Below are 26,037 nucleotides of genomic sequence, written 5' to 3' on the forward strand. Positions count from 1 at the left end.
TATCTGTTTGGAAATGAAGGTCCTTGACCATGTGGTTCCTAAGATGACCTGTCCCCACTTCCACCTCCTGAGCTGTCCTAAGGGTGGAGGCAGGTCTGAGGTGCCACTTTAAGATTAGCTAATCCTTTCTCTGAGAAGGGCTGAGCCTGTGTATAAACCAGGAACAGAGCTAAAATATGTCTTCTTAGGAGAGCAGAGGAACAGGGCCGTGTCCCGAGGACCCTGCTTTCTTCATTCCCTGCCCCCAGGACAGAGATATGTTCCAGTTCTGGGGCAGACTGGACGCTGGTGTATGCTGTGTCACAGACTGGGCTGTAATTGTTTGATTCTGAACAACTTTGAACAACTTCCTAACTCTTTCCAAGCACCAACCCTGCACATTTAAAAAAAAAAAAAAAAAAAAGCAGTCTATCCAACCCTCATCAACTACTGCATGGTTTGAACAACAGCATTTTTGAAAGAATACTGTTGAAATGATCCCTGTTTGTAGGTAACAAGAAGCTGGATTGCCAAGGTATGTTAATAAAGGCAGGTGAGCAGGGGGTGGGGGCAGCATATGTGTTTTGCTGTGTGTAATTGATGCTTCCTTTCAGACAGTAATTAAAGAGTAAGAAACTGTTGTCAATGGGTTAAGTGCGTGCACACACACACACACACACTCATTCACAACCCAGGCATCCTCTACCTCCACCTGCCACCAACAGGAAGTGCACTTCCTATTCATTTGATAACTTGATTACTCACTGCCTCCTCCAAGACAAGCTCCTTGAGGGCTGATCCATCTTGGCTGTCTTTCTTGTCGTGATACATTGAGCCCCTGGTAAAGTGCGGGGCAGGTAGATGTACTTGGGATGCACTGGCTAAGTGACTCCAGCAATGGGCACATTGTACAGAAGGCTGTCTGTGGAATTTGTGAGGGTCGGGGCTTTCTTTCCTGTTTATTCAACATGAGATAAGAAATTAAGACACACAATATACATACATAGAATGTGTCTCAGTGCTGTGTGTGTGTGTGTGTGTGTGTGTGTGTGTGAGAGAGAGAGAGAGAGAGAGAGAGAGAGAGAGAGAGAGAGAGAGAGAGAGAGAGAGAGAGAGCATGCTGGGGGTGTATGTATGTGTGTACACATGTGCATGATGGCCAGAGGTCAATGTTGAATATCTTCCTCAGTTGTCTCCATCTTATTTTTTGAGGCAGGGTCTCTTACTGAACCCAGATCGCACTGATTTGGCTAGTCTGCCTGGCCAGTGAGCTCCAGAGATCCACCTGCCTGTCTCTGTGTCCCCAGTCCCAGGATCACAGAGACACATCCCAGCGCCCAGCTTTTTACATGACAGTTGGGATCTGAACTCAGGTTCTCATTCTTGCAAGGCCAGAACTTTACCAATGGATCTGTCTCCCCAGCCCTTGAATATGGCTCAGTTTTACTTCCCGGAAGTGGTCAATTCTGATAAATCATCATTCCTCTAGCTGATGTGTGTGTTCTACCAGCATGTCCCCTGCATCTCCAAAGCCACTGACAACGTGATGGTATAAGGGAGCTGACCACTGGGATCTCTCCAACACTGTGCCCCACAGCCAATCACACATCTGCACCCATGTGCTGAAAAGGACGGGCCATCCTGGGCTTAGTTATGTATATCAAGCATACATTCTAAATTATACCACATTCCCCACAGCACCAAGAGACCCCATTTGACCATCCATGGTCTGCAACCTGACTTGTGTCCTTATTTTAAAAAAAAAAAAAAAGCACTATGATAATCTATTGCCTTTTCCATGTCAGTCTTCCAGGCAATATTCAAAACAGAAAGTGATGAATTTTCAAAGTTTCTAAATGATTGAGATAAGCAATAACTTCTCTTGCTTCATTCATTATCTTAATATATTGAATTAATTCGCACATACATTCTGATTTGGATAAAAGGGCCATGGGAACGTCACACTGGCCCATCCATAGCCTGACACAGCATTTCTTTGCTTTCTATTACACATCACTTCATGCAGACTCCTATTTCCCTCCCTTCCTCCCGTCTTTTGGCAGCGGCAATGTGATCCATCTCACTCCGGTAAATTTCAAGGTGTTACTTGATGTCCAATGGAGAATAAGAGTTCCAGCTAAAATTAAATCTCTGACTTCAAAAGTATGCCAAAAAGTGGATAGATGATACGCCACAGGGAAGACCAGGCCAGGACTTCATTCTGGGTTTCCCAATTCCTGCTTGAATTCAGGGGTTTTCACTTATCACAAACTCATCGTCGGTTCAGTCTGGGAAACGTAGATTGCTAAACCTGAACACTCAGGGGCATCTGCCATGTCTAGATGAGCTGTCCACACTGGTCAGGGAGCTAAGCAAAAGCGCTTTGTTTCCCCTCAGAACCAGTCATTAAGTTCAGGATCCTTGTCCCAGCCCTGCACCCTGTTGTCTCTTTCTCCACTGGGCTCCTTACTCCCCCCACCCCCCTTCATGTTTTATCTAAGGCAGAGGCACAAGAAGAAAGCGGAGAGCATAGAAGTCCCCACTCCTAAGCACACTTGGTGGCGCACGCCTTTAATCTCAGCACTCAGGAGGCAGAGGCAGGCAGATCTGTGTGAGTTCAAGGCCAGCCTGGTCTACAGAGCGAGTTCCAGGACATCCAGGGCTACACAGAGAAACCCTTTCTCAAAAAACTGAAGAAGAAGAAAAAGAAATCTCTGTTCCTTTACTCACAGGGATCATGGCGTTGAGGGAGAAAGAGACCGGGACTGTTATCTTTAAAGGCTGGGCATTTTTCCAAATAATTTTTTTAAAAAGAATTGATCAATACTGAAAGGTATGCAGTTCACATGTCTTCTGGTTATCTAATCACACAGAGTATATAAGGTTATCAGAGCATATATACTTACCTGGAAGTGTGGGGGACACCTATGGCTACCAAGAGTTCTGTAAGATATATATACTTCCCTGGAGTGGCAGAGTATTTATTTATATGAGGCATGTACTCTCATCTATAGTTACAGGAAGTACATATGTTTATCTGAAGTTATTGGAGCCTATATGGTTACGTGGAATGACATGGAGCATATGGGGGTAGAGAAGAGGTTGAGAAGAAGATGGTGACTCAAACCTGGGGTGGGTGGGAGAAGGTAGTGGGGGAGGGGTTGAAATATACACGAATGTATTCTGGGCCGCATGAAGAAGAGTGAATGAATACAACAGGATCCATACCTGTAACCATCTTGGGGAGAGGGGGGTGAATGGGCTGTGCTCAAGTTATGATTAATGATAACTTAATGCAAATTTCACCTTTCAGCACTCTTGTGCCCAAAGGCCCAAGTTGTTTTGATAGGCGCAAGACCCCCACACATGCAAAAAAAAAAAAAAATCAATCCTTTTTACACATTCCAGCTTGTCCCTGAAGGGGCAGGAAGTCCTGTGGAACCAGGTGCTATTGGCGGCAGAGCCTGAGGCTGGCGTGCCCAGGCTCCAGCATTGCCGTGGCCTGACGCGGCCTCTAGGTGGCGCGGGTGGGTTTGCAGCCAGGGGACGCCTCCCGGCCAGACTGTTAGGAAACTGGCAGACAGGACCCGGAGCAGTCAAGAGAAAGTTCCCGGGAGCTCCTTCAACACAGAAAGTTAGTGGAGCTGGCGGCAGAGGTGAGCCTGGTCGCTACCACCCGGCTGGCCCCAGGACTGGGGAGCACCTGCTGCAGAGAGGACGCTGCTGCCGGCCACCTGTGAAACCTGCCCCCGCATCCCTTACCTGCTCGCCTTCTTCGGAGACCCATCCTCTGCGGCGAGGAGAAACTGACTTCCCTGGGGCACCAGGTAAGCCGTGGTCTTTCACTTTTGGTCTTCTGTACTCTTCAACTGCGGATGAAGCCGAGGTGTCCTTGGCTAGGAAGGATCCCGAGTACATTTTTGAAATGCATGTCATTTTTGGGTTGCGTTGGGACAAGCGTTACTGATTACTCTCTCTGTGTGTGTGTGTGTGTCTGTGCTACCAGTTCGCAGACCTGAGGTTGTTCCTTTGTTTTGAAGAAAACATCAGAAATCCCATTCTGCTGTTGAGTGCACTTTGGTGAGAGTGCCGAACGGTGTGTGTTGCAGACTGGAGTAGTTGCGTTACTAAAACAACACGTGCTGCCTTCCGTGGGGGTGTGGGGGGGAAAAACGTGCTTCTCCAGCTGGCTCCCGAGACTGGCTCTCTGAAGAAGACAAGCAGCACCTGAGGCTGTGACTAGGCTCTTCACCTGCCTCCACCCAGCCTAGTTTCCATGTCCTAAGAGACTAACTCTTCAGTCTGGGGTTCCAACCAAGTCCGAGGCCCAATGTCATAGTCCTATGTTGTCAGAGGAGAGGGAGGGGTATGGTGGATAGGTCTTGGCGACATCTGAGGTTTTCATTTCCAGCCAAAGTGTTCCGGGGTTTCTGGGGTGGATGGGCCTCATGCACAGGGTAGCGTTTGATTTTCCTGCCCTGCAGGGTGAAATGTGTGCTCTCAGGGCAGATGGGACAGCAGGTAAGGCTCCTGCTGGTGTCTGCCTGCTCTGTTGCTCTGGATCCACATCGCCAGGGGGCAGCTAAGGCAGGAGCAGAAGTCCTGGTCAGTCAGGGTGCTGGACACGGGCAGTAGAACACACACACACACACACCCGCAGGACTGAAATTACAGTGGAGAGAGAAGCAGAGTGTGACAGGATCGAATTCTTCCCCATTCCTCCGCGGGCCACTACCCTGCTGTTTGAAAGTGGTATTTGGGGACATTTTCAAACCCAGCGTGAAACTGAGGTTTGTTCAAAGTATCAAAGAGGCAAAGGGGCATAAAGGATAGAAAAGGACAGGGACATTCAGATGTATGACAGACATTCTAGGTCACAGTCACTTAAAGCCTAAGTCACTAGTAAGAGAGTGATTTGGAAGGACTTAACATTAGGAAACATCCTAAGGACTGACTGACCGTAAGCGCCCGCCCTGGAGTTGACAGCAGGGTGTGTGTGACACCTCTTTACCATTTGTTCCTCTCTGTCAATTTGTGATGGCATTGTTGAAGGGTCGTGTCCCGGAAGGTCACATCTTTGGAAGGAAAAACTAAATAGAATTTTGCTGAAATAATATGCCTACTCTCTGGCCGTTATCTTTGGTGGGTTGGTTGGTTTTTGTTGTTGTCTATTTTGGTTTGTGCTGAGGAGGTGTACAGAGGATCCCACGCAGACTCTTTATGATGGTATAGAAATGACTGGCATTCAGGTGAAATTATACTTCACGTTTTGAATTTGTATCCTTTCCCTGGCTAGTGATACACCCTTGTCTCTGGATGCTGGCCAGCAGCAGGGGGGGCCAGCTGCAGCTCTCCAGAGTAGGAAAGGGGGACAAGTGACAGTCTGCAGTGTGCCATTGTTGCCCAGCCATGAAACTCTCCTGTGTGCATTGGAGAGTGGGGAGGCTAATGACATTTTCTGTTTTCTGAGTCTTCTGGGAGCATCTGTACTTGTGCCGATCTGTCAGATAGTGCCTATCTTCGCGCCCCGGCTCAGTGCTGCCACTGTGAGGCCACCCCACATTTGCTCAGAGAGTGGAGACAGACCTGGCCCTCCCAAACCCCCACCCCCATCCATAGGGTGCAAGCCCAGATTGAGTCTTTTCACGGTGGAGGATTTTTCTAATGAAAAGGTCCCTTAGGTCCCAAGGGGCCGTACAGAAGCCAGGTCAGCTCACATTCCTTTCTGGGACTATGGGAGTGTGTTTTGTGGTTTCTAAAGAATGGAATTTATTCTCAAGGAAAGGCCCAGGAACCCAGCTTCAAAGACTCAAGCAAATCTAAAATTCAAACACAGGAGCTGTAAACAGGATGGCATTTTGGCAGCCAGCCTCCCTGCTTAAATGGCTCAGCCGTAGACTGACTTGGTTTTCCCTTATGGCCCCTGGCCTGCCCAGCAGCTTGGTGCACAACCTTAGCAGCTCTGCTCTGGCCTCTGTTCCCTCAATTATCCTAGATGGCACCTGCCTGTGTGTGCCTTTGATGCTGTTTTTGGTTTTACATTAGCTAATTCCATTCACCAATAGCATCATTAATTAACCCACATTAAACTCACTTAGCAATTAGGAAACAAAAGTTCCAGCCATCACCTCCATCATTCCCCTACCAGGCAGTCCTTGAATTTGAACATTTTAGGCAGGGCTTTTATTTGATCTACAGGGTCATTATTATTATTATTATTTAATGAAGCGAAGAGTTCTGGGGTGATGGCTGAGTAGATAATTCACTTGCTGCATGAGCGCGAAGACCAGAATTCAGATCTCCAGGACCTAGATAAAAGTCTGGTGAAGTGGAGGCAGGGGAACTCTCTGGGTCAATAGCTTGGCTAGTCAAATGCTAAACTCTCGATTCAGTGAAGAGATGGGGTTTTAGTGAATGGAGAGCCATGGAGGAAGACATGTGAGGAAGACACATATGCAGACATGTGAGCCACCATACATTAGAAGCATTTTTATGCATGTAGTCCCTGTTTTCCACAGAACTGGGGCTCAGAGGAGTCCTCTGACTTGCCTAAAGCCACACAGCTAATAATGACCAAGAGAACACTCATCATTGCATTGGATGGAGCACGCGGCATGCACAGGCATCATGTTGTACATGTGACTTGTAACTGGGATTTGGGCCGGGACTAGAACTTTTGTCCTCTGCGTGTGAGGAGACCCGTAATGTCAACCACCAGTACTGGGGTGAGCAACTCACAACTTCCTCCATTTTCAGTCGCCATGGTTGTCGCCTCACTTCCTCTCCTGATCACATGGGGGCCCGAGAAACAGCTGAAGTTCTGGTCTTGGCAAACCATCGTGGCAAAGGCTTGGTTGCTGCAGAGGGATTAGAGAATTTGGAGCTTTTAATAGTTTTAAGAAAAAAAAAAAAAACTGTCAGATGTAGGTAAATGCAGGTGGTTCTGCCTAATGTGACCTAAGAGAAATTTTCAAAATGGATTGGGGTTCCGGCATCCATCTCTTAGCTTCTGTTAATGCAGTTGAATGAGTCGTCACTGTATTTCACTTTCAAGCCTTGGTCTAGGGCAGTGGTTCTCAACCTGTGGGTAGCGACCCCTTTGGGGATCAAAAGGCCCTTTCACAGGGATCGCCCAAGACCATCTGAAAACACAGATATTTATATTATGATTCGTAACAGTTGCAAAATTGTAGCTCTGAAGTAGCAACGAAAATAACGTTATGGTTGGGGGTCCCACACAACATGAGGAACTGAATTGCAGGGTCTCAGCGTTGGGAAGGTTGAGAACCACTGTCCTAGGGTGTCACAAGGTCTTTCTCCGAGTGGTTAGCTCTGTACAATGAAAAGCAAGGAGGCAGCTTTGTCCTGGGGCTTGACAGGGCGAGCCATTCCTTCGGTGTGTGTTTGGAGGAGGTCCTTTAGTTTGTGGTGAGTGGGAGCTGGTATCTTCCTTTCACTGCTAGACGTGGGTATTCCACAAGGATATACCCATTAATTAACTGAGCCATTTATGTCAAAGTTATCCTAATCACCCACTAGGGGCAAGGCACTGCTCACACATCAACATGACCTAAGTTACTGAGCAAACAAACCAGCCCCCGCTGGCAAAGGTCTCCCGTCTACGGACAGAGTACCTGTTCATTCTGGACAGCTGGGTTCTCATAGTGGGAGGCACGCTGGCTCTCCAGGTAGAACACAGACTCACTGGAGATCCTTCCTCCTTGATGGCTCTGACTACGCCTGGAGCTTTGTGTGTGTGACTAGTTAAGAAGCCTTTCTTCTCCGTTCCTAACAAATGACAAGCTTGGTGCAGGACGATGCACTCGTGTTGATATCCCCAGCCTCAGCACCAGCAGGCTCCGTCCCCAGCCAGTAAGCTCTGCTCACAGGAGGGACCTTGACTAGCAAGTCACAGCAATCGCCTTAGCATTACCTGTAACAGTGAAGCACCGGGAGATGGAAGCCGAGCTGTGCTGGATGGTTCTAGATCCTTGAAGACCCACATTGTTGGCTGAGGAGATGGCTCAGTTGGTAGCATGCTTTCTTTTTTTTTTTTTTTTTTTGGTTTTTCGAGACAGGGTTTCTCTGTGTAGCTTTGCGCCTTTCCTGGAACTCACTTGGTAGTCCAGGCTGGCCTCGAACTCACAGAGATCCGCCTGGCTCTGCCTCCCGAGTGCTGGGATTAAAGGCGTGCGCCACCACCGCCCGGCCCGGTAGCATGCTTTCTTAACATGCTTGAAGCCCGAGGCTCGGTTCTTAGTACCACATAAAACTGGACTTGGTGATATATGCCCGTAACCAAGCACTTGAGAGGTAGAGGAAGGAGGGTCAGGAGTTCAAAGTCATCTTTGCTTACATAGTGAGTTCAAGGTCAGCCCGGACTACTTGAGCCACAGTCTCCAAAAAAGGTACTGTTAACAGATACTATTGGATACCTAGATACAAGCCACTAGAAGATGAGACAAATTCTGAAATAAAACTCCTGAAAATAACAGAGAGAAGTTTGCCAAATCGTTTTTAACCCTGGTATAAAGCACGTTGTTTTACACAAAACTGGATAATGAATGGAAAATGAGATGTCCCCATTTTGGTGACAAGCAGAAGATTACCAAAGCTCTTCTTTTTAAAGCTCCACGTGAGCTGGGTTATTTGGCAATTCTATTTCTAGTTTTGTGAGAAGCTACCAGACTGTCTATGGCAGCTGTATTAGTTCAGACATGAAGGCAGAAGGGGGCACTATTTGGAGAAAGGATAAGAACAGACAGAATTGAGAATGACATGTATGTATGAAAATGATAACACGACTTTGTATGCTAACTTAAAAATAATTTGGTCACTGCAGAGAGATTAGAGAATTTGGAGCTTTCAATACTGCAAATCTCTGTCATGTCAGAAAGACCCACTATTGCTTTTCAAGCTCTCTAGTCTCAGATGTTCAGACAGTAAAAAGTTAAAGGCATCTGAGGTAGGAGCAAGCATAATGAACGTCGAGTTCACTGACGCTGTTTCAAGACTATGAAACAGATGAAATGAAGACACAGAACGGTGATCTGTAGACCTGACCACTTTCTAAGTGAGAATTCCAAAGACTTTAAACCATTTTTAATGGAATTGATGACCAGAAAAAGAAGTCAAAATTAAGAAATATCAAGTGAGACATGGATTTGAAGAAATAAAAGTAGACTCTATGAGGCAGGTATGCTGTTACACAACTTTAATCCCAACACTCAGGAGGCAGAGGCAGGCTGATCTCTGTGAGTTCGAGGCCAGCATAGTGGGTTCCAGGCTAGCCAAGGTGACATAGTGGACCCTGTCGAAACAACAACAGCAACAACAGAAAGTGGACTCTATGGGGCAGTCATGGCTGATTTGGGAGAGAGCTGGAACAGGAGCCATGGGGACCATAACAGGCTCTGCAGAGGACTGGGAAAGAGGAGCCATCATTCAGATGCTGCACCTAGAACCTTCCATGGTTCAGCATGTGATCCATGCCCGACATTCTCAGAGATCATGCTCTTCTATGGATTGCACCCAAAGGAGGTATCAAAAAAAAAAAAGTTCCTCTATACTTTGAAATAGAAAATGTACAGATTTTTTTTTTAAAAGAGCCACAGTGTGGTGTCTAAAGCCACCCGCCCACTGTGAAGGGAAATAGGAGGACACACTAGGCTTGTCACACCCTCCTCGGCAGATAGCCTCTCTCCAGAAGGGGAGAAGCACACACAGGTGTCATCGCTGACAGGCCTTCCCTAGCAGACAGCCTGACTCTCCAGGCGCATGATGAGGGACATGACATCCACAGCCAGCCTTTGGCTTCACTGTGGCCTCCCATGTTTCCAGCTGTTGGTGGGTTTCTGCTGAGGAAATAAAATGTCCAATAAGTATGGATTTCCATTCAGTGAAAATCCTTTTGAGTCTTAGCTCATTCCTACAGAACTTTGGACAGAGACCCTTCCCAAAAGGCGAATGCATACAAAGCACATGTCTGTTGAACCCCTGTGGCCCCCAAATTATCCTGGTCACCTTCTGGAGTCACTCCCCATTTTATAGGCGGAAAACCAGGCAAGGAAACTTCACTCCGTTGAGACTCTTGGTTCGAGTCAGCTCTGGGAACCTCACTTTCAGGACACCTCACTTTCTCCAGAATGCCCGCCAGTTGGTTTCCAATTTGAGGTTTCCACATGAAAACCATTATCCAAACAGACCACCCACAGCATGCTGCCTTAACTTCTGCGCTTGGCATGTGAGGAAACGGTGCTTTAGAATATTACCCTGATGCTATCACAGTTGTTGCTTTTGAAGGCAAATATTTAATTTGTGAAGATTGCAAAACCAGGAACAGTCGAGGGTCAGGCTCCTCCTTGTGTTTACAGAATAAGCAGCATCCAGACAGTGTCAAAGGCGCTCTTCTCTAAGGACCAGCTCACGTTCTTCATCACCCAAAGCAGGGAGACACAGGCTCAGTTCCCGAATGTTCTTGTAGTCAGTAAGGACCTTAGGGTCTCACGGCCTTCCTAGGTTCTCATCAGAATGATCTCAGGCTGTGTGGCTCTAGAGTTGTGGGCTTATCAGTGAGTTTCCGTGGCCGTCTTTCCTGTTCACCCTGGTGGCCCAGAGGAAAACAGAGTCCCAGGCTTTCCTGGGGGACTGAGGCTACTGCACCCCCTGAAGAATGGTGAGCTCCAATCTTGCTCAAAATTTGCTGAAAACTAAATGGAAGTGGTAGGATTCACAGACTAACAAAAATGCAAGCTCATAGGAGGAGCCATGAATGGCACTGGCTGTGCTGCCCCGTGTGTGACTAATTCGTGAAAACCCATCTGCAGACCTCTGTTGAGTAAGTGTCAGCTCTCCATGCCTTCCCTCACACCCTACGCAGAAAAGGAACTTCTGGCAACAAGGCAACATGCCCCAGAACTCTTTCCCGGTAAGGGGTGAGATCTTAGTGCAGGGACACAGACTTCAGCTGGATGATGGTTCCACTGAAGGCCAGTGCTGGGAGGTGAGATGCTACAGGTTGGACTGAAATCGAGCTTTGCACTATAACTACTTGGCTGTGGGGAAAATTTGTCCTTACACAAATGGTCTACAGTCCTGGGTACTGCTGAGCTCCCAGGATGCATCAGCAGGTAGCGCTGGCTCCCCACACCTGCACACATGTTGTTCAGAGCTGGACGATGCAGGTCACACAAGCAGAAAGTGGAAACCTTTGTTTCAGGTGCCTCCCTCCCCAAGAGTAGACTCGGGTGGGCATGTTCTCAAACACCAGTGTCGGAATCACACCAGATTATGATGATCTGGGACTGCCTCAAGCTCAGTGACTATCTTATCTCCAAAGTCAGGCTGGGGGTGTCCTGCCACGATATGGCCTCAGTAGGTACACTGCTTGGGCAGAGATATCAGAGGCAGCGCCCTGTAAGAGGATACCAGGGCAGATTTATGTGCAAAGAGGTAGGTGTTAGGTTCTGCTACAATGTCAAATGTCTGAGATAATTTTTAAAAAGAAAAGGTGTATTTGGCTCACAACTTTTGAGGTTCTAGTCCACAGTCACAGAGCAGAATGGGTTTTGTTCTCTGTCAGGAAGGGAGCACACCATGCTGGAGTCATGTGTTAGAGCAAAGCTGCTCGTCTGCGAGAAGGGAAAGAGGAAGAGATGAGGTCCCACAGCCCCTTCAAGGGCACACCACAGTGACCTGGAGACCGCCCACCTGGCCCACTTCTTAAGTGTTCTCCCACCTCCCAATTATGCCAAGGCGAGGGCCGTTGGGGGGTATAACCGATCTACACTCTAGAAGTAGGCACACCCCTTAACAAGACCCGACGTGCTTCATGTCCTCTCAAGACCACACACACTCAGGCTGAGTTTAAGAGCCAAAAGGGCTCATCAGCTCTTCAGGTCGCTGTGGCTTCCCCATGGTCAAATCTACGTGAGGTGTCCGTCTTCCTGGAAACCTTTATCAGTATGGCCGGAACCCAGAATGCCACGAGGATCCTGAAGTTAAGGGACAGCATCACTGAGTAGGAACAGAGCACAGTGTTGGGTAAGCCACGTCCCCACCTGTGACACCCAGCCACATCTACCTGCCCCGCTCCCTTCCTACCACCTCAAGACTGTCCCTGCTTCTCTCTGTCCTGTTTTTCATGCACTGCTTCTGGTCTTGATTACTGTAACATCCCATCAGAGAAGCCCTCCTGCTCTGGTCTGTGACTGTGAGAAAACACGGAGTGAAACCAACTTGGGAAGGAAGGCGTTTGTTTCCTTAGACACCCCTGGGGGAAATCGGGGAAGGAGTTCAAGCAAGAGCAGAGACGGGAACCATGAGGAACAATGTTGCCTACTGAGGAATGATGCTCCCTGCCGGCTTGTGTCCTGTGACTCACTCCGCCTTCCTCCTGACACAAACCAAGACCACCCACCCAGGGGCGGCACTGCCCTCAGTGAGCTGGGCCCTCCAAGATCAATGGTTAATGAAGAGAACGTCCCTACAGACATGCTCACAGGCCAGTGCGATAAAAGTAACTCCTCAGTTGAGTGTCCCTCTTCCCAGGTGACTCCAGTTTGTATCAAGGGGACAAAAACGAAACGGCACAAAAACGAAACGGCACTTGTCCCCAGCCTCGTGGTGTGTAAAGTAGTGGCTCTCACACCAGAGCTCATTGTCACCCACAGTGTTGCTCACTCAATGACTTTTAGCATACACACACACACCCTCACAGACACATACACACTCACAATCACACACTTGCCCATGCACACACTCACTCATACTTGCACACAGTCTTTCATCCACATGTATGCATACACACTCACACATACACACAATTACTCATACAAACTCACATACTCACAATGTGACATAGATACCATTATATATGTGTGTGTATATGTGTATATGTATACATACATATACCTATGTATGTATATATGACCTAGAACTTGGTGAATGTTCATTACTATTCCACAGTTTGCTCTGCTGAGGTTGGAGTGGGAAAAGCCTTCACTCCTCTCCCCTGCAGAGCTCTCCCATGCGGGGGCCCTGGTCCTCCCTAGGATCCTCTCCCTCTAGAACTATCTGGACAATGAAGGCAAATGGGAAGAGGTCACAATGGACTGAGGTGAAAGAATGGTGGACCCCTGAAGTCATTGAGAGCACCAGTCTGGCCTGCCCCTGTCATCCCTATACTGCAGAAGTTGACAAAGCATATGATTAGATGTGGCATGAGTGTTGTCGCTGATGCTCATAGCAAGCTGGGGAGTATTGTGTATCCTGCTGGTCTTCAGGTGGAAAGCTAGGAGAGCTCCATTCACAGCCACATGGCCTGGACCCTGCAACTCAACAGTCTGGCTAGGTGTCCTCAAGCCCCTATTGCCCTATGACAGACCCCACCCTGGGAATTACTTTTTCCAGCTTTCCCTTAACTCCGATAGCATTCTCTCTCTCTCTCTCTCTCTCTCTCTCTCTCTCTCTCTCTCTCTCTCTCTCTCTCTCTCTCTCTCTCTCTTTCTGAGTATATCTGTGCATGTTTTTCTAGGGAGAGTGCATGTGCCTTGGGAAGAGGTATGGACCACACTGAGGAACTGGGGGGAAGGGCAGCCATAGGAAAGTCCAGCCATCAAGGGCATTGGAGGTTAGAGCTCCATTAAACCGAAGAGGCCCATTTAGCTCCGCCCTCCACATCCAGACACCACCTTCACTCCTTTGTGTCTCTCCTCAAAGGGAGATACAGATTCTCCCTTTTTTTCCACCCACTGAACATTTTTAAAGCAGCGCTTACCCGCTTACTGAGCAGAAAGCCGCACACCCGTGGAAGCGGGGTGTGTGATCCCTGTGCCTCCTGTGCCCTCCCCGTGCCTTGCACAAAACTCTCCCCAAGAAGCGAATTTCCTTTGCAAAGTTTTCAAACGTAGTGCACGGTATCTGCTTCTCTCTGCTGTGTGTAGATTATCCTCCTGTGAAGTTCAATTTCACCAAATGCGCAGCTGTGCTAATGGAGACATGGAGGCCTTCCTGTTTCCAAACTGGAGCTTTTCCTTTCTCCGCCTTTATGGGGAATTTGTCTCCATGGTGAGACTCTCCGAGCCTTGGGTGAAATCTGGTGTCCTATGGCTTCAAAATTCATTTCCTCAGACCAGACTTCACCGCAGCTCACAATCCAAGATAGTTAGTTCTAATACATTCACAACTTGCACTGGTTTATAAAAACCACTGTTGAAAGCAAAGAACTCGGTCGTGCTGTCAGCCTCGGCATTTGCCAAGAGGATGCTCAAACCCCATAAAAGCCTTGGGAGCCCCCACGCTTCAGAAATCTATTGTGGGGCTCTCAGCAGCTGCTGACAAAGTCCTGGGTTCTTCTGAGGGAGCCACAGTGGTGTGAAGCCCTCACCTCACCCAGCAGCTAGCGCCATGCAGGCAGTCCACACCAAGGCCGCTGAGGTCTCTAACCTCACCTAGGTCACCTCTGCCCTTATGCAGCACCAGGGACCATCACAGAGCATGAGGTCACCGCTCTCACTAAATCAGCTGCCGGAAGAGTCTTTAGTCCTGATTTGTTTGCAAAGACCTGTGCTCTGTCAACATCATCAGGAGTCCTCTGCACCGCAGGGGTTGCTGGACCTCCTGGCACCTGTCTACAAATCTAAGACTTCCTTAGGTAAAAGCCTTGGCTTAATAGAAGTCTCTAGCTAGGGCTACTTCCTCTTTCTCTGTACCATCTCCCCCAGCTGCAGAACTCCCTCCAGAGGAGGACAGCTGTGACTGTCCTCTCTGGTTCAGGATGGCATCCTGAGAAATCCTGTCAGCATGAAGTCAGCCTGCCTGTGTTGCCAGGCCCACCCTTCAGATATCACCTACCACCCTGCCCATGTTGGCCCAATTACCTCATGTCGCCTTGATCACTAAATAGACTCTTCTGAGGACTTTCCTTCCAGGGGCCCTTTCCAAGCTTCTGACCCCAATCTCATGCCTCAGCTCATTGCCAGAGCTTTGGCTGTGGCCCTGTTTCTAATGCTGAGATGGGAATGAATGAGCTTCCTTCCTTCTGCAGAGATCTTACCTGAAGTCTAGGAGTGCATACCTTGTGTAGAAGCCACAGGGCTGGCCCCCATGTGCTCATACTTTTTCAAATCTCCCCTAACCCATTGTCCCCAAGCATAGGAGATTAACTTACTGGCTATACTAGATAGGCCCCTTCTGGTTTCCAGTTGTATTCAGCAAATGGAAAGTGTCTGTGGGAGGCAGGGGGCGGGAGAATGGTGGCCAGCAAGAACGTACTCTGTACCCCTTTCTCTAATGCTTGACCCCCTTCCCCAGGATTCAGATCTACCCATTTCCTGCTCCTCCATTATCCCTGCCTCCACATGGTCAACGTTGGAAGCAACTCCAGTGCATCATCATTTGCTGCCCCTGGGCCCTGGGCCTTGCTGCTTTTGCCTAAGTGGTACTCAGGGTACCTGTGTAAAGACGATGCTACGGGAGCCAATAGAACCGAACCTGGGGGGTCCAGGAGGATGGGCCACAGCCTCTGGATCCTCCAGAGTCCCCTGCAAGCCTTGGAAAGGCCAGAGGCAGCTCAGAGAGTGGGAAGAGCTGGACTCTAGCATTGCCACAGCCTAGTCAAGTCCTTCTCCTTTGGGAGGCTAGTGCCTCCATTTGTAAAACAGGGATCTAGTTTTCATGGTAAAAGAATTAAAGTAATGTTAGTAAAGGGTACCACAGTTCCTAACACAGAGGCCACAGTCAGTATGTGGCACCTTTTGTTTTTCTTAGAATTCCTCTTTGGAAAATGGGTGGGTGTGAATGATGGTCCCCGAGAGGTAGAGTGTTGAGCATTTTGTGAACAGAAGATGCTTAGATCTGTTGATCATGCTCTTAGCAGGTGAGAACTTGAGCTGAAAATGTCATGCAAAACTGACCATGAATCCCACAAAAAGTTATTTACATAAAATCAAAGGCCACTGTGATGTCCAAAAGAGCCTGGTGTTAAAAGGGCCTTTGAGAGCTCTGATGACACATTCTTCTTAACAGGACATAGAAAGAACCTGTGGCTCCAGACATAGGTCGGTGTGGCCTCTCCATCCACTGTCCCCTAAAAGGACAGCCTTCATTCGCTGCCCCTAGCACCAGGGAAGAAGGCATGCAGAGTTCTAGGGGCTATACTTGAAGCAAAGGCTTCTCCAACACAACCTAGATTCAGACCTAGGATAGCCTGGGATATCCTGTTGAGGCTGCTGAGGCTGGTGCAACCCAAATCTCTGGGTCTGGGCTCAGCATTTCCCTCTTACCCCTAACAGCCTCTGGAAGGAATTGCTAGCTTCCACGGCCCATTTCTACACAAGGTAGGAGATGGCATCCTAAGTATTTGGTGCAATGCCCTTATAGGAAACTCTTAGAATGTGGAGCCCACGTTGCCTTGTTCTCGGTCTGCTCAGCTCAGAGAGTCTAAAAGGAAAGCCAAGAAAGCAAATGGAAGAGTCCAGCTGCCCAAAAGAGTCGGGTAGGGAGAAAGAGAGAAGCACACACCGTAAAATATCCAGCAGTGACAGCAGCACACACCTGCAATCCCAGCTGTTCAGGAGCTGAGACAGGAGGAAGCAAGTTCAAGGCCAGCCTAGGCTACAGCCTCAGCAATTTGGCAAATAAGAGCTAGAAAGAGCTAGGGACAGAGCTCGGTGGCAGAAAATTTGCTTAACATGTGTAAGATCCTAGGTTCTCAGTATGTACAGACATAGGAAAGGAAAAAAAAGAGGAGAGGGGAGAAGAAGGGAGGGGAGAGAAGGGGAGGGGAGAGGAAAAGGAGGGAAGAGGGGAGAGGAGAGGGGAGGAGAGGAGAGGAGAGGAGAGGAGAGGAGAGGAGAGGAGAGGAGAGGAGAGGAGAGGAGGGGAGGAGAGGAGAGCTCCTGGTTTCTCCACCCCTCAGTCCCAGAGTCCTATCTGTTTTCCGAGCCATTGTTTGGTGACTAATGTGTCAGGTAAAGGTTTGTTTTATGTTCCAATTAGCCTGATAAATTCTCCCTGCAGTGCAGACACAGCCAAGGCAAGCAGACTTGGGGAAAACCCTGTAACCCTGGCCGGTCACTGGTTTGCCAATGCTTGGCAGCAGGCACGACATCCTGCCCCAGCCTAAGGTTGCACACACTTTCGGAGCCTACTCTACCCGTGGGCTCTCCCAGTTGGCTGGGTTAGAGAGGGCAGTGGCTGGAATGTTGGCACAAAAGTCAACCAGAAGAACTGATTGGATGCCTGCGGGGCCAAGAGAGGGGTGGGGACCCCAGCATGGCTGCCTGGCTGTAGGCTGGGACCCACACTGAGCCAGTGACGGTCTATGTTTTTACCCATAGTCACTGTCTGTTTAAATTATTAGCTTCTCCAGCACTGGGAGCAGAATGCCTGCAGAAGTTCTGTAGCCTACAAGTGGGTACCATGTGGATGTCTCTCCCCCATGAGGTGTAGCTGAAATGACAGAGGTCTAGAAGGTACCTTCGCCATCTGCGGTTGTGATAAATGATCCTAGAAGCTCAGGGCAGCGTTGTGACTTTCTCACGGACCTTTGAGGGCCAGGAACTGGGAGTGGTCCAGATGGTGGTTCTGGCCCAGAGCCCACCTGAGGTTGCAGCCAGCATCTATGTCTGCAGACCGAGCTGAGGCTAAAGATCCACAGCCCGAAAGGTACAGCCACGTGGCTATTATTGGCAGAACACCCTGGTCCTTGTCCGTGAGTTTCCCCACAGGCTACCCATGTCCCTATAACATGGATGTTGAGCCATGGAACAGAGAAAGAGATCTGAAAGCCACAATACCTTCTCTAATTGTTGAGTACCCATGGTCCCTCCATGTCACTAGAATCCAGAGGGAGGAATTAGGCTCCACCTTTTTGAGGGCAGTGTCAAAAAACTGGAGTGTTTAGTTTAAAACGTAATGCCTTTTTTCTCCCCAACTGACCCTTGACTTCTGTGTTCCGTTGAACAAATGCTTGATGACTCAGGGCCTTGGTTTCTTCCTTTATAAAATGAGATTGCTGTTCAGTTCGATAAAGAAAGTCCCTGCCTCAGCTCCCAGGCCTGATAACACATTCCATGGCTGCATTTGCTCATTAAACGCCGCCTCAGTTCTTGCTTCATGTCTAGCTCTCTTCTAGAAGGCCTGTAGATTCTTTAGAAATAGAGACTTTTTCCCTATACCCAGAGAAGTTCAGTTTTAATTGGTCCAAGGTAGATGTGCTAGATAGTTTTATATCAACTTGACATAAGCTAGAGTTATCTGAAAGGAGGGAACCTCAGTTGAAAAAATGCCTCCATAATATCCTGCTGTAGGCATTTTCTTAACTAGTGATTGATGGGGGAGGGCCCAGTCCACTGTGGGTGATGCCATCCTTGGGCTGGTGGCCCTGGGTTCTATAAGAAAGCAGACCGAGCAAGCCACGGTAAGCAAGCCAGTAAACAGCACTCTTCCATGGCTTCTGCATCAGCTCCTGCCTCCAGGAGCTGCCCTGGAGTTCCTGTCAGACTTCCTTTGGTGATGAGCAGTGATGTGGAAGTGTAAGCCAAATAAACCCTTTCCTCCCCAACTGCTTGTGGCTATGGTTTTCAGCACAGCAATAGAAACCATAACCGAGACAAGTGACAGCAGAACTCAGCTTCCCACCTTATAGACACAACTCCCTCCATGATGCCACTGCCAGCGAAGTTGCCAGCCCAACCTTCCAACTTGAAAGTGCTCCCAGGCAAACCTGGACTCTTGGTACAGTGCAGACGCTGGCACTGCAAGGGTGGGAAGAATCTGAAATCTACGCTTCTGACCAACTCCTCGTCGTCAATGCAATGCTTCCAAGATGGCAGTTTGAAGAGTAGATGTCTGTTTGTTTGGATTTGGGTTTGGGGGTTTTGCTTTGTTGTTTTTTTTTAAATTTATTCTTTGGTGATTGCATACATTTATACAGTGATACATGATCATGGCCACTGGCCATCTCTACAGTTTTCTCTGGATCTCTTGCCCTCCCCATCCCCTGGGAGCTTTTATTTCTTCTGTATCAAGCTTTAGCTCAAGGAGAAAAGGAAGGGATGATATCTGTTCACACAGTGCTGTGGAAGATGCCAGCTCACTTCTTCCCTGGTAGCCATAGAAGGAGTTGCTCACCCCAAGTCTTGCTTCCTCCGCTAAGGGTGTCTGCTAGACCCTCCTGCTTCAACTCCCAACAAGCCACTGGATCACCCCGGTCTCTGAGACAGCCCAGAAGGCTCCTCATAGAGGGGGCTTCAGGGGACAGATGCCCCACATCAGCACCAGATTTCAACCCTGGTTTGCAAAGTTGCAATAAAAGAAAGGATTTGGAATTATGAGTAAGCATGCTGGCTCCTTTCATCTCATCCTCGTGTACTTCTCTGTTTATTTGTGTATACTTACAATGTACATCATATGCTAAAGGAGGAGTTTCATAAGCAATCACATAGATAGAATGCTTTTTCCAAAGAATTTTAAAGGTTTATTGCTATTATTTTTAATTATGTGTGTGTGTGTGTGTGTGTGTGTGTGTGTGTGTGTGTGTGTGTGTGATTTGTGTCTGTGTGGAGTATGTGCACACAAGTGCAGGTGCCCACAGAGGCCCAGGCATTGGACTATGCCCCTCTCACAGCTGGAGTTACAGGTGCTTGTGATCTACCTAATATAGGTGCTGGGAATCAAAACCTCTAGTTTTCTGCAAGAGCAGTACATGCTCTTAACCAATGATGCATTTCTCCAACCCCCATTAAATTTTGTGTTGTGTGCTGTTAGGGAGGCATAACGCAAAAAGGAAAGGAGGGAAGTGTAGCCAGACTTTTCTTTCCTGGCAGCCAGTTCTCAAATAACCACACAGAAACATATTATTAATTATAAATGCTCGGCCAATAGCTCAGGCTTGTTACTAGCTAACTTTTACATTTTAAATTAACCCATATTTCTTATCTACACTCTGCCACATGTCTTGGTACCTTTTCTTAGTGGCAAGTTCATCTCCTTCTCTCTGCATCTCCTCATGATTCTGAGACAACTTCTTCTTCTTCTTCTTCTTCTTCTTCTTCTTCTTCTTCTTCTTCTTCTTCTTCTTCTTCTTCATGCTCTTTTTGTCTGCAAGTCCCGCCTAACATCTACCTGTCCAATGCCAGTCAGCTTCTTTATTAACCCAATCACAGTGACATATATTCACACAGTGTAAAGAAATACTCCACAGGGAAGGACAGAGGAGAAGATGGGAGGGGAGAAAGAAGATAAAAATAGAAAAGTAGAAGGCTTTGAGAGGTGTGCTCCAAACCATTCCATCTCAAATTTCAAAGTGCCTCTGAGTCACCTGTAAATTTAAAGGTGGATATGGATGGAGTGGGTCTGAGACTTGCCCAGATTCTGCACTCCTTCTCGGCTCTCGGCTGGTGCTGGGGTAGCTACTTGCACACCACGAAGTTCCCCCAGCAGTGACAGTAAGAGCAGTGCTTCCCTCCAATTGCCGCTGATAAAAGCAAGGGTGGCAGTCAAGAGAAAGGGTCCAACTGCATGCCAGGCAGGCATTGCCATGGTACTGCCCTCAGGAGCCCTGGAGACAGTCCTGGGGGCTCTGAAGGTCAGCGCTTAGCAGCACCTTCACTCTCAACTATGATGCTCCCCTGAGATGTCAGAGGTCCCCCTGCTCTGAGCAGCTCTGCTCCCGGATTGGCAGCTGGGCAGGACTTCTGACTTCACCAAGCTGGAGTTGGCATGTGACTTAGATTTGCTAATCTCTAGGTTTTTCCATCTTTTGTCTCTGTGAAGTCACTGTTCTCAATAACATTGTTACACGAAGAGACATTTATCTGGCTGGGTTCTTACCTTCCTTACACACACACACACACACACACACACACACACACACACACACACACACACACATGAAACCCTCAAACAAACAAACGCACTGTCTAGTTTTCCCCAATAGGTTGTGTTATCGGAAGCTCTGGAGAGAGGGGAGAACAATCGGGCTATGAAGTAATATTGAAGCAATTAAAGAATCAAATCCATCCTAAGTTTTTCTACAAAGACTCACTCTCTCTCTCATGCACAGATAACCCTACTCGTTTCAAGTTTTACCACCACCTCATCTGGGCAGCAAAATCAGGAAGTCACTTGATGCACACCCTGCAGTTGTAAACGTCCTGATAATAATAATAAAAAAATAAATAAAAAAGGATGAAAGACCAGAGTGGGGCCGGGGAACACCGACTTGAAAGACCTGAAGACAGCAGCTCCCCTTCCACAGCCCCTGCGCTCACTCGTTCGCTCGCTCAGCCTACAGGCCCTCAAACCATCTTTTCCACAGTACGGCGGCGCACGGCAGCCTCGGGGAAAACACAACCATTGAAGTAAAAGAAAATTCTAGCCTTTGATATTCTCTCTCTCTTTTCTGTTCGTCTCTGTGAAATATAAACCCCGCAGTGGTTATCACAGAGACTCGATCTAGGAAGCACCAGGCTGGCTGGTGGTCTGGGGCAAATCCTCCTCTGCCCGCCCCTTTGCTTTGATTTCTTGTCTGTGGGACTGTTTGTTCTCTTATGTGTCTGTTCAGCTGAAGACAGTGGTCCACGTGCACCCAGGGCCCTCCCCCAGGCCTGGTTCCCCACTCCAGACACCATGGACCCCCTCACAGAGCCAATAATTTGCATCCATGATACCAGCAACCTTTACTTATGGAGCCCACAGACCTAAAGTTCATCCTCCTGAAAACCAAACAGAGTAGCCCCAGTAGCCCGGTGTTCAGGAACCAGGAAGCTTCCCTATCATCTGCATAAGCTCAGTGACTTGAACCCCATTATCCCTGGGGTTCAGAACAAAGATGCTTCAGCAGCACCTCGGGGGAAAATGTACACTGTATGGCTGAGACCCGTGCTGCAGGTTCTGCCTCCACTTAACTGCACCGTGGCCCTGGGAGACTTCCTATTAATGGGATTTGCTGTGTTGCAGGAGGGGCCATCCTGAAAAGGCTCAGGCAGGCTCCAAGCTCCATGCTCCCTGGTAGATCGAGATTGCTGGAGGCAAGGTGAAAAAAGAAAGACAGTCACCTCCAGAGCAGAAGTGTTCTTTTATCAAAACAACGGAAGGGCTGGAGGCTCTCAGGGGGATGGAGACTGTGGGCACGTGGAGTGGAGGTCTTGGAGTTTTATAGACCAGAAAAGGGTGAACTTTGGGGATGGAAGGTAACCTCTGCAGGTCAGTTTCCTGGCACTCTTGAAGTGGTAGACACCAGTGTGTTTGGTACCAGAAGCTTCCATGAGTGTTTATCAACTTCCCTGTTCAGAGCTTCTCAGTCCACCTGAGGCTTTTAGGTGATTAACCCTTCACTCCTTGCCCTGTGCTCCTTGCTCCGTGCTCCGTGCTTCATGCTCCATGCTCCTCGCTCAGTGCACTGTGCTCTGTGCTCCATGCTCCGCGCTCGCCCAAAGCACTGCACTTCCCAAAGGTCTGCAGTGACATTAGTGAATACTAAAATCTTCACCCAACCTCCAGGAACTCATTACAGAGTGTCTGATTCAAAGGTACAGTCGTTTCTCAAATTACAGTGGGGTTAGGTCCTGATGAACCCGTCATAAGCTGAAAATATCCAGTCAAAAATGCACTGAATAGAGGCTGGAGAGATGGTTCAGCAGTTTAGAACACATGCTCCCAACACCCACACAGGGCAGCTCACAGCCACCTTTAACGGCAGCTCCAGAGGATCCCACACCTTCCTCTATGGCACCCGCACACACATGACTGCAGCACCCACACACATGTGGCATACACACTAGTACACACATACGCATAACTAAAATGAAAGTAAATCTTGAAAGAATACATTGACCGCATCCACTCCACACTTCCTTGCTGATCAGTTTAGTGCACTACTGACCTGTGACCTTGGGACTGGCTGGAAGGCAGGTTCACTGCCCATGCCCAGCATCTCGAGAAAGGATTCAAATTCAAAATGTGAAGTAGTTGCTACTGAATGCGTATCTCAAACCATCAAGGAGGATTTTTAGTGTTAAGGTAACAAAAAAAAATTCAACTAGTTAATAAGATGCCATGCGAATAAATCTTTGAGTGTTTGAAATTTAACCCATGGCAGGGCAAGGATGGGAGAGGGAAATAGAGATGAGAGGTTGCTTCAAAGTTAACCTGATCAAAACACCTGAGTGTGCTAATGGCTTTCTTATCAGAAGTTCTGCAGGGCCAGAACCGGCAGGAGATCCAAGGATAGGATGATGTCAAATGTTTTCATGGTGCATATTAAGAGCCCCAGTTGGAAAGTAGGAGATGTCACTCAAAGATAAGGAAATTGGACCTGAATTTTACAACTGAATTTAATTAGCAGTGATCCGAGGTTGAGAGTACCTGGTTTTTCCAGTTTGCAGGAAATGCATCTTTGCCTGCAGGGTTGGTTATAGAAGGGAAATGGGGCGAATGAGGCTGAAGCAGGGGAGGGTCTTTGGACATGAAAGGTCTCCATCTTGGGCTCCCTCTGTGATGTGATAAAACCCCTGCCAAATGCCACACCTCCCCAGCATCGAATGCCAACCTAACACCGATGGAGGCCGGAGGCCTCCCCACAGCAGTCCTCCCCGCTCCCCATAGAAATAGAAAAAGCCCACAGATGCCCAAAGGTATGGGGAAAGATCCACGTTCCCCTGAAGCCTGTGGGATGCGGAAGGAAAAATCCTCAAAGGAGTGAAATTCTCCTAAGCAGTTCCTTGTTGTCAATCTCTTTCTCATAGTGGGTTTGGGAAACAAATGTAATGAATATTATCATGTAAAGAAACATCCGGGACCACTCCTCATCCACACACCCACACGCACATTTTCTGACTTGGCAAAATGTTTTCAATGGGGTAATTTTAAATAAAGTATGCTTTTAGGTAGTCCTGGCAATATAGGTGGGTTGTAGCACTGATGATAAAGCTTTAGATTATTGAAATTTTTATTTTTCAATGTTAAAAAGCTGAACTTTACAGGACCTAACTAAATTAATGGGAATGAGTTGATCCATATTCTAAAACTGCACAGTTTTATTTTTGTCATGGTTTATGGCTTGTTGAGTTTCTCCAAAAGGTTTTGTCTGAAGTGCTCTGAGTAGGCATTTTGCCTGCTTATTTGTTTATCTTTCTGCACTGCGGGAGGGGGGAAAGGGGGGGCGGGGGGGGGGGTTGAACCTAGAGCCTGGCAACAACCAGGCAAATGTTCTTATCACTTAGATATCCCCATCTTTCTCTTTACTTTGTATTTTGAGACAGAGTCTCACTAAGTGACCAAGTCCTGCCTTGGACTTCACTTTTGAGCCCAGGAAATCCTTAAACTCACGGGCCTCGCTCCTCAGAGTCCCTGGTGGCTGGGATTAGAGGCGGACACCACCACACCCGTTCAGATGACGTTCTGATTGACAAGGAAGGGCCACGGTCTTCATCGCATGAGCAGCTAGCCTAAATGGGGATCTAGGTCTGTGGGAGCCCCCCTGCGGATGTCTCTTCACATTTGTTCCTTCTAGAATTGGTTTGTTAGTTGCAGTTTCCAATTGCCCGCTGACTTGGTGATGAAACAATAGTCCTTCTTTGTCTAAAACGTAACTTCTCTAGCTGCCAGGGGTTTGTCTCTTCCAAAAGCACCACTTCCCTCTCAGTCCAAATACCTTTTCTCTCTCCTATTTGTGAGTCTTCTCCAACTTAAGGGAACACAGTTCTACGCCAGCTCCTCTCCGTCCCCACTTCACGAGTAGGATTGCCTTGAGCATCATACAGTGAAGACTGGTCCAGTAGCTGGTTAGCCTCTGGCTCTAGCCCAATTTATCAGTAGGAACTCAGGAAAATCCAGGTCTCTCAGAGGCTCCGCTTCTCCAGGAGTGGACTTATCAAGAGCAGGCTTATCAAGACAACTAGGTATTTTTAATTAGAGCTCTTGGTTGGGGAGTGGCATCTGAAAGACCACTTCCTAAGCCATTCATTGAGGTAGCCACCAGCCACTACACCTGCTTATGTACACTTAGAACTTTATACATGGAGAACTTAGTGTGTCAAGCATGCTAGCCCAAATGCAAAGAGCTTTCAGCCACATCCCTAATTGGTCTCAACTACTGGCTCAGGAAAACCATTTGGGAAATGATCGGCCTCTACTGGAATTGGGTTGGTGCTAGACCTAAGATTTAGATGGAGCTGGGGGAGGGAGTGGTGCTGATGTTGCAGAGGGGCGGGGACTGTGTGTGTACTGGACATGGTGCTGGGCTGAGCTGAGCCGAGGTTTGGTTGGGACTGCTCTAAGATGGACATGGACTGGGGCTGAGGATGATGTTTAGACTGAACTAGGAGGATTGGGCTGAGCATGGCCTGGGCTGGGGCTCAGTTCAGCTGAACTGGGCTCAATTCTCCTACCTGTCCACTCCTGATCTGTATGCTCGGGCTGCTTCACACCAGCCCTCAGTTTCTGAGTGTCCCTCTCCTGCTCAGAACATCCGAGAAAAAGGATCCTCCCTGGCAGGGTTTAGGTCACAGGGTCAGGTTTTCTCACAAGACCCTCTCTATCTTAGAATCACCCAATTGGCCATAACATCCTGTGGGATCTCGCAGGGTCATTATGTGCTGAATGAGGTGCTCATTCTCCTACATGTTATGAGATGAAATCCTTGAGAAGCCTTATAGTGACCGCGAAGTATCTTGGGAACATTGATGTTCTCATGGGATTGTATGTGATGCTGTCACATTGTGACTTCACATGGGAGCCCAGTGGGGCCAACTGGGCAATGGTGACAGGGGACACTGAAGTCCCATGACTACAAGCAAATCTACAATGACCACAAGTTAAAAAGTGAATTTAAAAAGCAGCGTTCTTATCATTTTTATAATTTGACTTTTACTAAATTTTTAGAATACCAACAAAGGACCTTTACAAGCAAATGAAATTTATTTTTCTCATGGCTCCTGTGAACTTCAGTTTACTAAACTTAAGGCTTATGTGTTACGTTTTTGCTCACAGAAGAAATCTTACATTTGCCACAGGATAAGATTGGACAACATGCCAGGCAGTGGTGGCGCACGC

The 26,037-nt window shown here is 48.1% G+C and overlaps 1 protein-coding gene across 2 annotated transcripts in view; it reads left to right on the forward strand.

Moving 5' to 3' along the window:
• Positions 1 to 3,618: 3,618 nt before the first annotated feature.
• Edar (ectodysplasin A receptor) overlaps positions 3,619 to 26,037 on the forward strand; it is an 81,789-nt gene continuing 59,370 nt past the window's right edge. For both annotated transcript variants that reach the window (XM_052744954.1, XM_052744955.1), the window contains exon 1: positions 3,619 to 3,806. The gene's annotated coding sequence lies outside the window, so the exon portion shown is untranslated. The remainder of the gene's footprint in view (positions 3,807 to 26,037) is intronic.

The sequence above is a fragment of the Peromyscus californicus genome, unplaced genomic scaffold (genome assembly GCF_007827085.1).
Source record: "Peromyscus californicus insignis strain IS unplaced genomic scaffold, ASM782708v3 Scaffold_19__1_contigs__length_69161282, whole genome shotgun sequence".
NCBI classification, from domain to species: domain Eukaryota; kingdom Metazoa; phylum Chordata; class Mammalia; order Rodentia; family Cricetidae; genus Peromyscus; species Peromyscus californicus.